This window comes from Chroicocephalus ridibundus, chromosome 4 (assembly GCF_963924245.1).
Source record: "Chroicocephalus ridibundus chromosome 4, bChrRid1.1, whole genome shotgun sequence".
Classification (NCBI taxonomy): domain Eukaryota; kingdom Metazoa; phylum Chordata; class Aves; order Charadriiformes; family Laridae; genus Chroicocephalus; species Chroicocephalus ridibundus.
In genome coordinates this window covers 75,795,407-75,807,938 of record NC_086287.1, presented here as the reverse complement: position 1 = coordinate 75,807,938, position 12,532 = coordinate 75,795,407, and positions in this window count along the sequence as shown.

Below are 12,532 nucleotides of genomic sequence, written 5' to 3'. Positions count from 1 at the left end.
CTGAATTATGACTAGAATTATACTTGGAAACGGCTGTTTAGAGGTCCCATCTGTGAACATAGCAAATTATAACAGACAAAATGTTGATGGTGGTATAATTCGTGAATACCAATAATGACATTAGCAGTTGCTGGACAGATAATACATAGTCACCAAGCCATATCACTCCTGTACAGTTCTTTCATGAATCTTTTCTCCTCAGATCCTAAGAATTGTAATGTAGAGATTCTTAGTTATGAGGTTTTATGTAGCACATCCCTGCATGCCTCTGACTACTGAGGTTTCCCCACTTCCTCTGGGATTCCTCTCTGTTATTCATACATACATACATACGTACCCTACTTATTTTGTATTTAGGTCACATCAGCTATGCACACACAGCAGCACCAAACAGGTCACCATATGTCCAAAAATTCCACATATGTTTGTTATGCATGTACATTCTGAAATGTATTTGATTTACTACGAACATATACATTTGTTCAGAAATACAGTAATTAGAACTATAATTTTAACAATATATCAGCAACATAGTAAGCACAGTCTTTCAGGGAAACATTAGGCTTACTGCATGTGTACTCCATAGTGCATATACACATACAACTTCCTAGTAAATCTCAGGCAAACATGATAGCCCTATATTTTCTGAACCCTTTTTTGGCAGCCAGCCAGACTGGAAAGATTCTGCTGCAGCCCTATAAGCTATATTTGGTAATAACTCACTTCTCCGCAAGTATATATAAAACTATGTGAGAGGAAAAACAAGGTTCTAATTCTTACACATTTGAAATGAACCCAGTGGAAAGAAAACCAACAGTGTGCTCCGCAAATGCAGCTCGCTTGCTGCATAAAGTTGGAAATGACTGTGACTATGATTCCTGTTCTTCGGGCCCTGGCACATTTACCCACTACCTGGCTCATTTGCTCAGGCCAGGCACTGAGCTGTGACTTGGAACAGAAACAAAGTATGATCAGTGAAGTTGTGGATTTGTGTTTGTTGGTTTGTTTATTTTTTTTTAACAAGTGTCTGCTTTGAGCAAGTATGGCTAAAATAAATAGATCATAATGGGAAGAGTGTAATTTAGGCATATTTCACCAGTCAATTTGACTCCCATAATACTTCGTTAGAGAGAGATGTTAAATACTTCACCTTCTTTAATAATTCTAAAGCATATCGCAAGATACTGTTTTCTAAGCTGAATTTAATCAGAATGCACTGTCTGGCAGAGACACATGAAAACTAGGTAAGAACAGATAACATGCAATGATATTAAAGCACAGCAGTACAATTAGAATTTGGGCAGCAATAGGCCATCAAAAGTGGCATTCTTTCCACATTCCACATATCAAGTAGTGAGATCAGTACCTTGTGTTTCTCTAGGACTCTAGCTACACAGGTAACCAGGCATGCCCATATAATTTACAGCTATCAGTGTAAGAACAGCAGGAAAAGTGCCCTTCCTCCAAAAAGGAGCAAAACTGAAGTATGTAAAAAACGCCTCTAACATTTCAAGACGAGTCATCCTTGCAATTACAGGGATTTTTTTTTTATGAACTATAAAATCATACAAGGCTGAATGAACTCAAAGACAAGCCACCTGGAAAAACTTCACTGCAAAATTCTTCTATAGCTCAGTTTTGAACTACTTACACGGAACTGCATCTCTTATTAATTTCAGGGAAAATACGTGAGAGAATCTTTGTCTTTGATAGGGTTAATTAAATACGCAACTTCAGAGAGATTATTCTGACATATGTTGTTGGTTCCCTCCTGCTACATGGAACAAGCCTGAAAGGCGGGGAGAACTCTGTTACGCTCTATTATCTTTTATGCTTATACCAGCACAGAGTAGTGATTTAATGTCCTGACTGGGAAAGAAAAAAACAATTTAAAAATCATTATTATTCAGTCAAACAACTGTTTGACTCACCAAGTTTCTAGTATTTACATATAGGTTACCTAATGAATAGTGACTACTTGAATTCTTTCTTGAACCTTCTTGGGACTCCAGAGTAAGCCTTCACAGAATAATGCAGACAATAATAGAAAAGACACGATTCTTTGTGAGATCCAGACAGATTTTGCACACATAAGGAAATCACTTGCTTTCTTACAGGTATCTTTTATAGGCAGTTGTTAATTTTCCTGATAGCTTTTGTGCTTTCATTGTATTTCACTATACTTGGCATGGTGAGGAACATGACAAACAGAAACAGCCTTACATGTATCAAATTCATCTGGCCATCCAGAAAAAACTGCTAGCCTTTTATTTAGAATCTGCTACAACAGCACTGCTCCTGCCCTTATATGTCTGACACCTCCTTTCAAGCTGTTATCTTTCTTCACTCACCCTCCTATCACTGTTAGCAATAGATGAGCTTTGGTTACCACAATATTTATGCTTTATCACTAAGCATGCAAGAGCAACCAGGAGCAATTGCCTGTGACTTAAGTAGAGTTACCACATTAATCTGCCAATAACTGGAAACCCATCCAGAAAATTGCACTTACATGAATAACGTGATTTTCATCAGCCCATGGCATAAATAAAAATATAACATTTTGCAAATATTTCTAAGGATTTCCGGGGTGGTGATGTGTGGTGTATGAAGAACAAGGAGTTAACCATTTATTTCACTAAGCACAATAATGCACAGAATTACCAGGTTGTTTATATTGTTTAAATCAATCCAGTTTTTCAAAGCACTACCCTTTGTATTTTATCTACAATGACTTTCGAAAAAACAGCAGTCTATACAGACACATATTTTCAGAAAGATCCATCAAAAATACTTATTCCTAATTTCAAGTCTTTCTTCTACAATTTTAGTCATTAATACATTTAGTGAATAAACATTAAAACCTATTATACATAGTAAAATATAACAAGGAATCTTACAGGCATTCAAGTAGAAAGATAAAAGCAGAGTATTTGGATCTTTTTCCACTCAAATGGCAAAAACTGATTAAGTCGGCAAGTATACCTGTTTATACAACCAGCCTACACTTCAAAATGGAAATGGACATTTTTCCACACCAGACATGTAATTGCACCAAAAAGATATTTTACATCTCTAAACTCATGTTCACAAGGTCAAACATGATTTTCTATTTGTTCACAGCAGTCTCAGTTATAGTCAGTATTTTCAGAATTCAACTGACAAATCTTCTACATGGTATGAAAAGTGAAACGTGGGAATCACTAGAGGCAGAAAAAGCAGAATCTATTAAACACTGCGTACACATTTGTTGCAGGAGATGTAGAATTTCAGCCTCAAGTAATTTTTAAGTTTTTTTTCCCCCCAATAAAAAGCTTCACTGTAAGTATTCACAAAGAACTCAACCAGGATTACAGCGTTGCTGCATCAGTCACTTTTGTACAGTTCCTATCCCAAATTTCTGTCCCTTGTGCATCATAAAGCTGAGTGAGACATGTGGCTGTGAGTACAGACAAGAGGCAGAAGTCTTACCAGATAATGAAATGAGGATGCCTGATGTACTGAAGCTGACAGTCTATCAGCTTAACTGAGCATGCAACATTACCTGCAAAAACCCTAATGGAGAGTGCAGAGAGAAAAGTTTTGCTCACAGAATTAGTGAATGGTTGAGGTTGGAAGGGGCCTCTGGAGATCATCTTGTCCAACCCTCCTGCTCAAGCAGGGTCACCTATAGCTGGTTGCCCAGGAGCGTGTCCAGACAGCTTTTGAGCATCTCTGTGGATGGAGACTCCACCTCTAGCCAACTTGTTCCAGTGCTCAGTCATTCGCACAGTAAGAAAAAAAAAAAAAAAAAAAAAGTGTTTCCTAGACAGAACCTCCTGTGTTTCAGCGTGCACCCACTCACTGCCCCCTGTCCTGTCACTGGGCACCACAGAAAAGAGCCTGGTTCCATCTTCTTTACACCCCCCTTCAGAGATTTATGCACATCGATGAGGTCCCCCCAGAGCCTGCTCTCTTCTGGGCTAAACGGTCCCAGCTCTTTCTGCCTTTCCTCACAGAAGAGATGCTCTAGTCCCTTTACCATCTTCGTGGCTGTTTGTTGGACTCTCCAGTAGCTTAATCTCTCTCCTGTAGCAGGCAGCCCAGAAGTGGACACAGTACGCCAGGCACAGCCTCACCAGTTCTGAGTATAAGCACTTAGTAATCACTAATTTCTCAACACACAGTTCAATGGAAAATAAATAGTCTATACATCCTCCACTCATTTCTATTCAATAAGTAAATTTCTAGAGCTCACAGTACACTTAATAGAACTTCTTAGACACTAACATGGAATACTTCCAAGCCACTCTCCCTTTAGATACACATACCGCGATTAGAGAAGGGTTTGAGAGACAGGATATTATTTATTAACAATATTTTAATGCAGGCTGCCTTGTTCAGCAAAACAAATTTGGTCTGTGAAGAAACCTTTCCCCATCAGGTCTTAAAATAATTCAGGTAATATTCTGTCTGATCAAAAGACTAGCCAATTTCCTCCTGACCACATCCTTCTCTGTTCTGACAGTGAATGCAATGAAATACAAGCCTGCAGGCACATGCTGGAGTAAAAATATTTTTAGATTTTTAATCCCCTGGCTGGATACAGTCATATTAAATATAGATTACCTTTTATGACTAGAGATAAAACTGAATGAAAGAAGGAAAAATGTCACTGAATAAGAAAGAAGTGTGGCAATGAAGGTATATCACATATTGTAGATAAAAACAGTACAGAGAAAACTAATGTGTATGTTCATCATATGAAGCAGGACAATGCAGACTGTATTTCTAGTGTACTTAATTTAATATTAATAATTTATAAATATATTCTTACTCTAATTCCATGACTGAAACACCCTTGAATTTACAGGGCCTTGTTTGTAAAAGTTTGCTATGCAAAATGAGATTCAAGCCCTGCGACCTCCATTTATATAGCCATGTCTTGGGATATAGAGAACATGTAACTACTTTCCATTTAAAAAATTTTTTTTAATTCAGTAATATTTGTACTAAATACGCAAAACTTCGGTTCCCTTGGCTAGCCTTGCAAAATGAGAGTGTACTATTTTGATGAAGGATACAGCTTATTATTATACAGCTTATTATTACAAATAGTAAGACAAGCTGATCTTTCAATTAGGTTTTCACTGTACTGGTACGATCAACAAGTTAGAGTCTTTCTGTTATAATTTTAAATATGTTTATTAGGCTTTGCATTGAGACGTCAGGATACCTTCCTTTGTTATGGATAAAATTTATATTTTCTAGAAGTGCATTTGCTTTTAATATGGAACTACAGATCAAGCAAACAATTCAGTCTTCACTGTGAAGTAGTTGGTTAGTGATATGTCAGGAGTTAAGTGAGACGAAACTGTTCAGCTGTAGTGAGTAAGTGACTGCTGGGAAGGACTACTGTGAAAATTGTTTGACTACACACTGAAGAGTTTGGCGGTAGACAGGGAGAAAAAAAAACATTAAATCCTATGTTTTAAAAGATTACCCCAAATTTATCCCATTTATTCCAAGATTCGTATAGCCAAATATTTCTGCCTAGAGCAGACTGCATGCAGGATGGACTGAAGAAAATGAAGGTGTTCCAAAAAAGGCTCACAACATTCATGTTACTTTCAACAGAAGTAGCAAGCCTTCCTGTGAAAATGCTTCCTTGACTAGTCCAGAATCCAAATCTACTGAGCTAATCTGGAAGCTTCCTTTTATTTATAAACCTAAATCCTTTTTTGGTATATCTAAATGACATATATTAAACCCCAAGAGCAGAGACAAAGGAGCGGGGGGAAATCAACTCCCTACCCTTTGTATACCAGATCAGAAAAATGTGCACATAAATCAGTTATCTGTTACAGGAGAAAAAAAAAAAAAAAAAAGAAGAAGAAACTATCACTTTTACTTCCAACACAGCAGTAATAACAAGGTGCCTCACTAGACAGCCAGTGCGATGGTAAAAGTACTGCATTTATTTCTTTTTTTTTTAAAAAAGGATCCTTTGATTTTTTTTTTTTTTTTTCAAAAGAACCTTATTTTGTGGGTTTTTTACAGAAATAGCTCTTTCCCAAAATGGCATAGCAGACATCTGAAACACAGATCAATCAGGAGACTGGAAAAATTCTTAGTGGACACAGCTCTGGCCAGAGTTTTCTACCGAATAAACACTACCACTTAGAAGTGACTGAATTTAAGGGCTCTGCTCCAAAAATAATGCAGAACTTCAGCTTTGCCTATTGCACAGAAGTGAAAAAAATTCGAGTTCAACATCTTTCTGCTGATGAAAAAGGGCTATTTGTGTTGAAACTCCATATTAAAGTGCAACGTTCATTTTTGTAAAGTAAGAATCATTAAATAGTACTGAAGCATCTATTACTGAAGTCACTAGCACCACAGTGTTTAAAAACTTTTAACTCATAGTTCTATTTCTGGATACTTTTTTTTCCCTGTTTGAAATTTCAAAATTGTTCACAGCTGAAAGAGGAAACTGAAGCCAGCCTTTAAATCATTATCTATGTAGATGAGAGATGTCTAAATTTTGAAGATCTAAGGAGGCAAGAAGAGCACAGTAAGCATATGAAGCCCATTTGATTACAGAGGGTCAAACTAGCCTGTATTTGATCAAGTGTTATACATTCTCCTAAAATAATCTTTAAACTTGTGGAAACTTTCAATACATTATAGTATTTAGAATATAGAGCATAATCCTTCAGCTCTTATACTAAGTTGCCTTTGCAGAATTCCTCTCTCAAAATGTCTTCTATTAAGACTTCGTATTAGCTAAAACAGCATGTTGGAAGAATCCTCCTCGTTTCATCACTGGTCCTCAGAAACAGCTCTCAGCATAGTAAAATTGTTTCCAGTGGTCCCAGCCCGAGTCCGAGTTCTTGATTTATTTTCCAAATATTCTTATTTTATCCTTTCTCTTACTGTTAGATCATCTTCCCCCAGCGTCTGTCTGAATGGAGGTTTATTTGAAAACCTTACCTGTTATGAGACATAATCACGTTCATATTCAACGCTGGTATAAACCAGCTGGAGTCAGTAGACAGGCACAGGCTCACTCCAGAGCTGAATTTGATACTTTGTGTTTACATTAATTGTTTCACCATTTGAAACAAATGTTTATTTAAAGCTGATTGAGGTAAGAGCTGACACAGTGTGCCATTTATATCATCAGTGCCTCTGCCACTCCATCTCAGCAGGTTTTACTTTGAAGAAGCAAAAATAGCTTCATCAGACACAGAAAGAAAATCTTAAAGCTCTGGTTAATCAGCAGCAGTCTGTGAAGAAAACAGCAAAGTAATGAAATCTCCACTTCTGAATAATTTTACTTGGGAAGCAGTGAGATTCCAGCATAAATTATTTCTGAGCATCTAGCTCAGTTTTCAGCTAGAATGAATCAATCAAGTACTGAGGCTAAATTCACAGCTCTTCATGGCATACTCTTTAGGGTAGGATGTAGAAAGATTAAAAAAGAAAATTTTTTCAAGGCACTGAAATAATTTTTTTCCTACAGAGGAGATCCATTACTAGATCCATTACTTGTACAACAGAAATCAGTTACTGACATCGGGACTTTAATAAACCTTATGTTCTCAATACTCCAAATACAAGTAATCAACACATGGGAACACATATGGAGATACTCAGTATCTAAACACATTTAGACAACCTTTGCCTTTCTTCTCCCCACCCCAATCTGGCAAACACAATCGTCAGAACCTGCAGCACCAGAGTATTTCTGAGATCACATATCTACTTTACCCATAACCGGACTGCAAATATGGAAAAAAAATATCAAAATCAAATCTGTTAAAAAAGGAATCTTAACTAGATTACTGTGGCCATTTATGCTAACAATAAATTTAGTAATATTTAACAAGATGGACAATTAACACAGTGAAGCAATGCTATATGCTCATCAGTGCACTGTAGGCAAGGAAGTAGTATTCTCCTCCCTCAGATCTCACAAGAACGAACCAGTTTCTAAAACCCGTGCACTGCAGTAAAGCAAGGCTTTCCAAACTCTCCATTAACCAACTCCCAAAGAGTTACTCATAAGCACCTTGGATCAGGAATGTTATTTGCCTGGCTAATTTTCCAAGATTGACAGCTACATTAACATCAGCTATCCTACAGAAATTACAGGCAAAACCAACCACATAAAATCATTCCATATTTGACTTGCAAACCAGGCAGCATGTGAACGCTGTAACTTTTGATACATACACATACAACACCAGGAACCACAAAAGTACCAGGCTTATTTAAAAGGAGTCTAGGAGATCAAAAATTTTGAATTAGATCAGAAATTTTGAATTATGGTAAGAAAACTGATACATGAGATGCAATGCTATCCTGTACGGTGAAAACACTCTGAGTACCAGTATTTAGTGGGAACACTCTACAAGACTCTCTACTACATATTTTCCATATTAATATAGGTATACAGTATTTAAAGTACATGTTTGTACTTCCGAAGAACACCACCCAGATTTCCTGTTTTTTAATGAGTAGAAATTAATTTTACCTAGAAAGGATTAAATGTATATTTAATAAAAAACTAAAATGGCTTTGGAAGACAATTTTTGTTTTATTTTCATAGTATTCTATAATTTCTAAGTATTTTCGTAAATACAAAATACTTCTCTTAAAAGTCAACACATTTAAAATGTTATCAATGCAAAATATTTACAGATTTATCTGTATGACTTCATAAACTGTGAACTTTTTAAATGCAAACATGTAACTACAAAGTAGCTATTGACAATTTTGAAAGATGAAGAGACAGAGGAGTAAGCAGAGAGAAACACAGAAAAAATAGGCAAAGAAAACATCTGTCTAAAGGTGATACACAGACACCTGATGATTTTGAAAGCATAAGTATATGCAGAAGAAACCATATAATTTTTAACATATTTTGACCATGTATAAAAGTAGGGAGGAAAATGTCACAGTTAAATACATGAAATATTATTTTGTCTACACTGCGGGGTGGGTAGGGGTGTTACTTGATGCTGGAAAGTGATTTAATTCTTGCAAGGAACTTTTAATAGGTACTCACATATGTCTGATACGAATTATTACCTGTCCACAAAGAAGCCAAATGTGAACTGAAAATGCTTATGGAATTTATATTCCAGCAAAACTTATGGGCTTTTGGGGAACAACATCAGTCCTGCAGGCTTCCTGCTGCTGAGCCCCTAGGCGCCATTTCTATTATCCCAGACAAATTAAAACATCCCTGGAGAAAACACAGGCCCCAGGGGAATTACAAAACACAAGTGTCTAAGGTGGTGGGATGTGAGCAGCCTGGCAAAACGGGGAAGCAGGCACCACCATTTACGGTGTGAGTATATCACGTCAAAATGCAGATTGGTGCAATCTCAGTGAAAAAGAATTGGTGTTACACAGTATCTTCAATTAACCTCTATTAAAAGGTAAAAACATGACCAAAAATTCAATTTTTTTGGCAGGAATAGGTCTTGTGTGCACTGGTTATTCGTACAAAGTTCCTAAAGAAGCACTATTTTTAAAATTCAGTCTTCTCAGAAGGATTACTGATGAACAGAAGTATATGGCTCAAACTGACTTAATCCTTTAAAATCACCTAAAAAAAGGGAATACTCAGAGCATTTTCAATGAAACTATTCTTGGAGCTTTTAAGACAGGTGCAAGTCTTGTACAAGACAGGTGCAAGTCTTGTACCAGACAGGTGTTGTTTATCAGCTGACGCATGTTACTCAGCATAATTTCAAAAAAATTTATTTCCTTTCTGTACAAGAGGGACATGGAAGTGCTGGAGCGTGTCCAGAGGAGAGCTACCAGGCTGGTGAGGGGTCTGGAGACCAAGTCATATGAGGAGAGGCTGAGGGAGCTGGGCATGTTTAGCTTGGAGAAGAAGAGACTGAGGGGACACCTCATCGCCCTCTACAACTACCTGAAAGGAGGGTGTAGAGAGGTGGGTGTTGGCCTCTTCTCCCAGGTGAATAATGACAGGACCAGAGGAAATGGTCTGAAGCTGCAGCAGGGGAGGTTTAGATTAGATATTAGGAAGAATTACTTTACTCAAAGAGTGGAACAGCCTGCCCAGGGAGGTGGCTGAGTCACCATCCCTAGAGGTATTTAAGAAACGTCCAGATTTGGCACTTCAGGGCATGCTCTGAAGGGCAGAGATTGTAGGTTGTTGGGTTTTTTGTTTGTTTTGTTTGTTTGGGTTTTGTGTGTGTGTGCGTATGGTTGGACTCGATGATCTCAAAGGTCCTTTCCAACCATGAAGATTCTGTGATTCTGATTCATGATTGTTGCTGCCTTCAAATGCCTTGTACTGAAAGTGAAATCAAGCCAGCCACTGAGGAAAATGGCCTATTCTTTAACCACTTTTAGCTAAGTGACTCTTTCCACAGCAAATACATGACAGAATTACTTTCAGATCATAGTGCAAAAAAATTGTTTGGTTTAAATCATGATTTTCCATTTGCACAGCATTAAATATTTTCTCCGAGAAAACTTCATGGGCATATATATTTACATCTTCTGCAAACAAGTATTTCCATGTGCACTTCAGTAGCATGTATTCAGTTTGCTGTGAGAATGTTTTGAGAATATCATAACTATACAGCCAACAAGGCTGAGGACAAGAGCACATCTTTACGGAAGTAACATAGGTAGCAACCTGCACAAATAATCCCATATTTACGCAGTTCTTGCATTTCCAATGAAGAATTTTACTAAAATACCCTTGATCCTCCCTTCTAAACCATCTGAGATGTATTGGTCTAATCCAGTATAGTAATTCTTATGCTCCTACATAAATGACAGGCAAAGAGTAACAACTTCAATTCCTATATGTAGTTACAATTTAGAATATATTTCTTCGTGTGAATTACTGAGGCTAAACCCCTAGACTAACCTGACTCTCTAGGTAGAAAAAGGAGTGGAAATAGTATGGGAGCACCAACAACATGAGTGCTCACGGCAGTATGAGCTTACTCAAAAAAAGCTGTAATTTCTGTAACAACAAAGATTTTTAACAGAATGCAGGACATAACATTCTTTGTTTCAAAACTGATATTTCTGCCATAATAAGAATAGCTGCATAGATCACCTTTCTACTAAGAGTGTGATCGCTTAAGTTCCAAAATGAACAGCCAGTACAGGATCAGACTGATTTGGGTCTGAATTGGGTCCAAAGCCAAAGAAACCTGAAGTTAACTGGAAAGCCCTGAAGCATGGATTATTTTCTATCGTGTTTTACTCACTGCTGCAGTTATTTCCTTTACAGGAGAACGACAGCTACCTGAAGTTCTGTTCTTCTCTTGACAAGGTGGTATTTTGAGGTTTTAGGGTTTTATTGGGGGTGGAAAGGGGTGGTTTGTTTTTGTTGAGGTTTTTGTGTATTTTGTTTTAAATTCAAGGTACAAAAATTTAGAAGTTGTGGAGCCCCTTGGCCAGCACTCCTGGAGTTGTGAGCCAGCTCTTAAGAATTCTGTTGCTGTACTCTGATAGCACCATGCCTTCCAACAGCACAAATCAGAGCAGGGACTATCCACATGGATGTGAAAGTCCCCTACAGGTAATTATTCTGATATCTGGAAAATCCAGCAAAACAATGGCCTCACCGTACAATACATTATGAGCATGGTACATGTGCAAACTTAAATGGGAAGTCCAGAAAGAGTTTTTAATGCACATTTAAACTGCCAGAGTTGTGATCTTTTATCTTTTCCTTATTTGGAGGCAGTTCAGGTTTCTGAAAGACAATTTTGCTTCTCATTCAGCTTTGCCCTTCTTTCAGGCATGCCAACTTCCTTGTGGGTTTTCTCAAGTAACTTTTTACAACTGATAGGTATTCACTGTCATAATCCTCAATGATTTTTTGCATAGAGAAGACTGAAATTTTTGCTCAAAATTATATCAAACCTAATGTGTGTAATTATGAGTAGCTCTACTGAAGGCAATGAGACCAGTCAAAACCTAAATATAGTATACAAAAGTAATTGTGTTGACTCTGTATCTGTTTTGGAATCTAAATTGAAGTTTTGGGCACAACTTCAATTACAAAGATTGCAAACTAATACAAAGACAGACATACTTTTGCTGCTGCATTCCAAAACGTCATCAGAAAATTCAAATCTTAATAGTCTAGTAATTCCTTTTTGAAAGTGTGATATTCTACAGCAAAGCTCCAGAACACTGGAGTGATTACTTTATTAATTGTTTCCCAGAATTCTAATTAAATACGATTTAGGATTTGAGCAATTTTAGCAAACCTTTCCAAAAAAAACCCCAACACTGCCCACCGATCTTCTGTTGTTCTATATCATATGCAATCTTTGTGCAAAGTTCATAAAAAGCTCAACTAGAAATTTTGAAAAGGAGTCTACATCAGCCATATTTCTCATACTGAATTTATCATTCTAACAACTCACACTTTATTGAATTATAGGGAAGAGAAAGCAGCTAAAGTGCTATTTAAGATATATCATAAAACCTCAGGCCTTCGCAAGCTGGGGTAGCAGGGAGGGGAAGGAGGTAGAAAAAA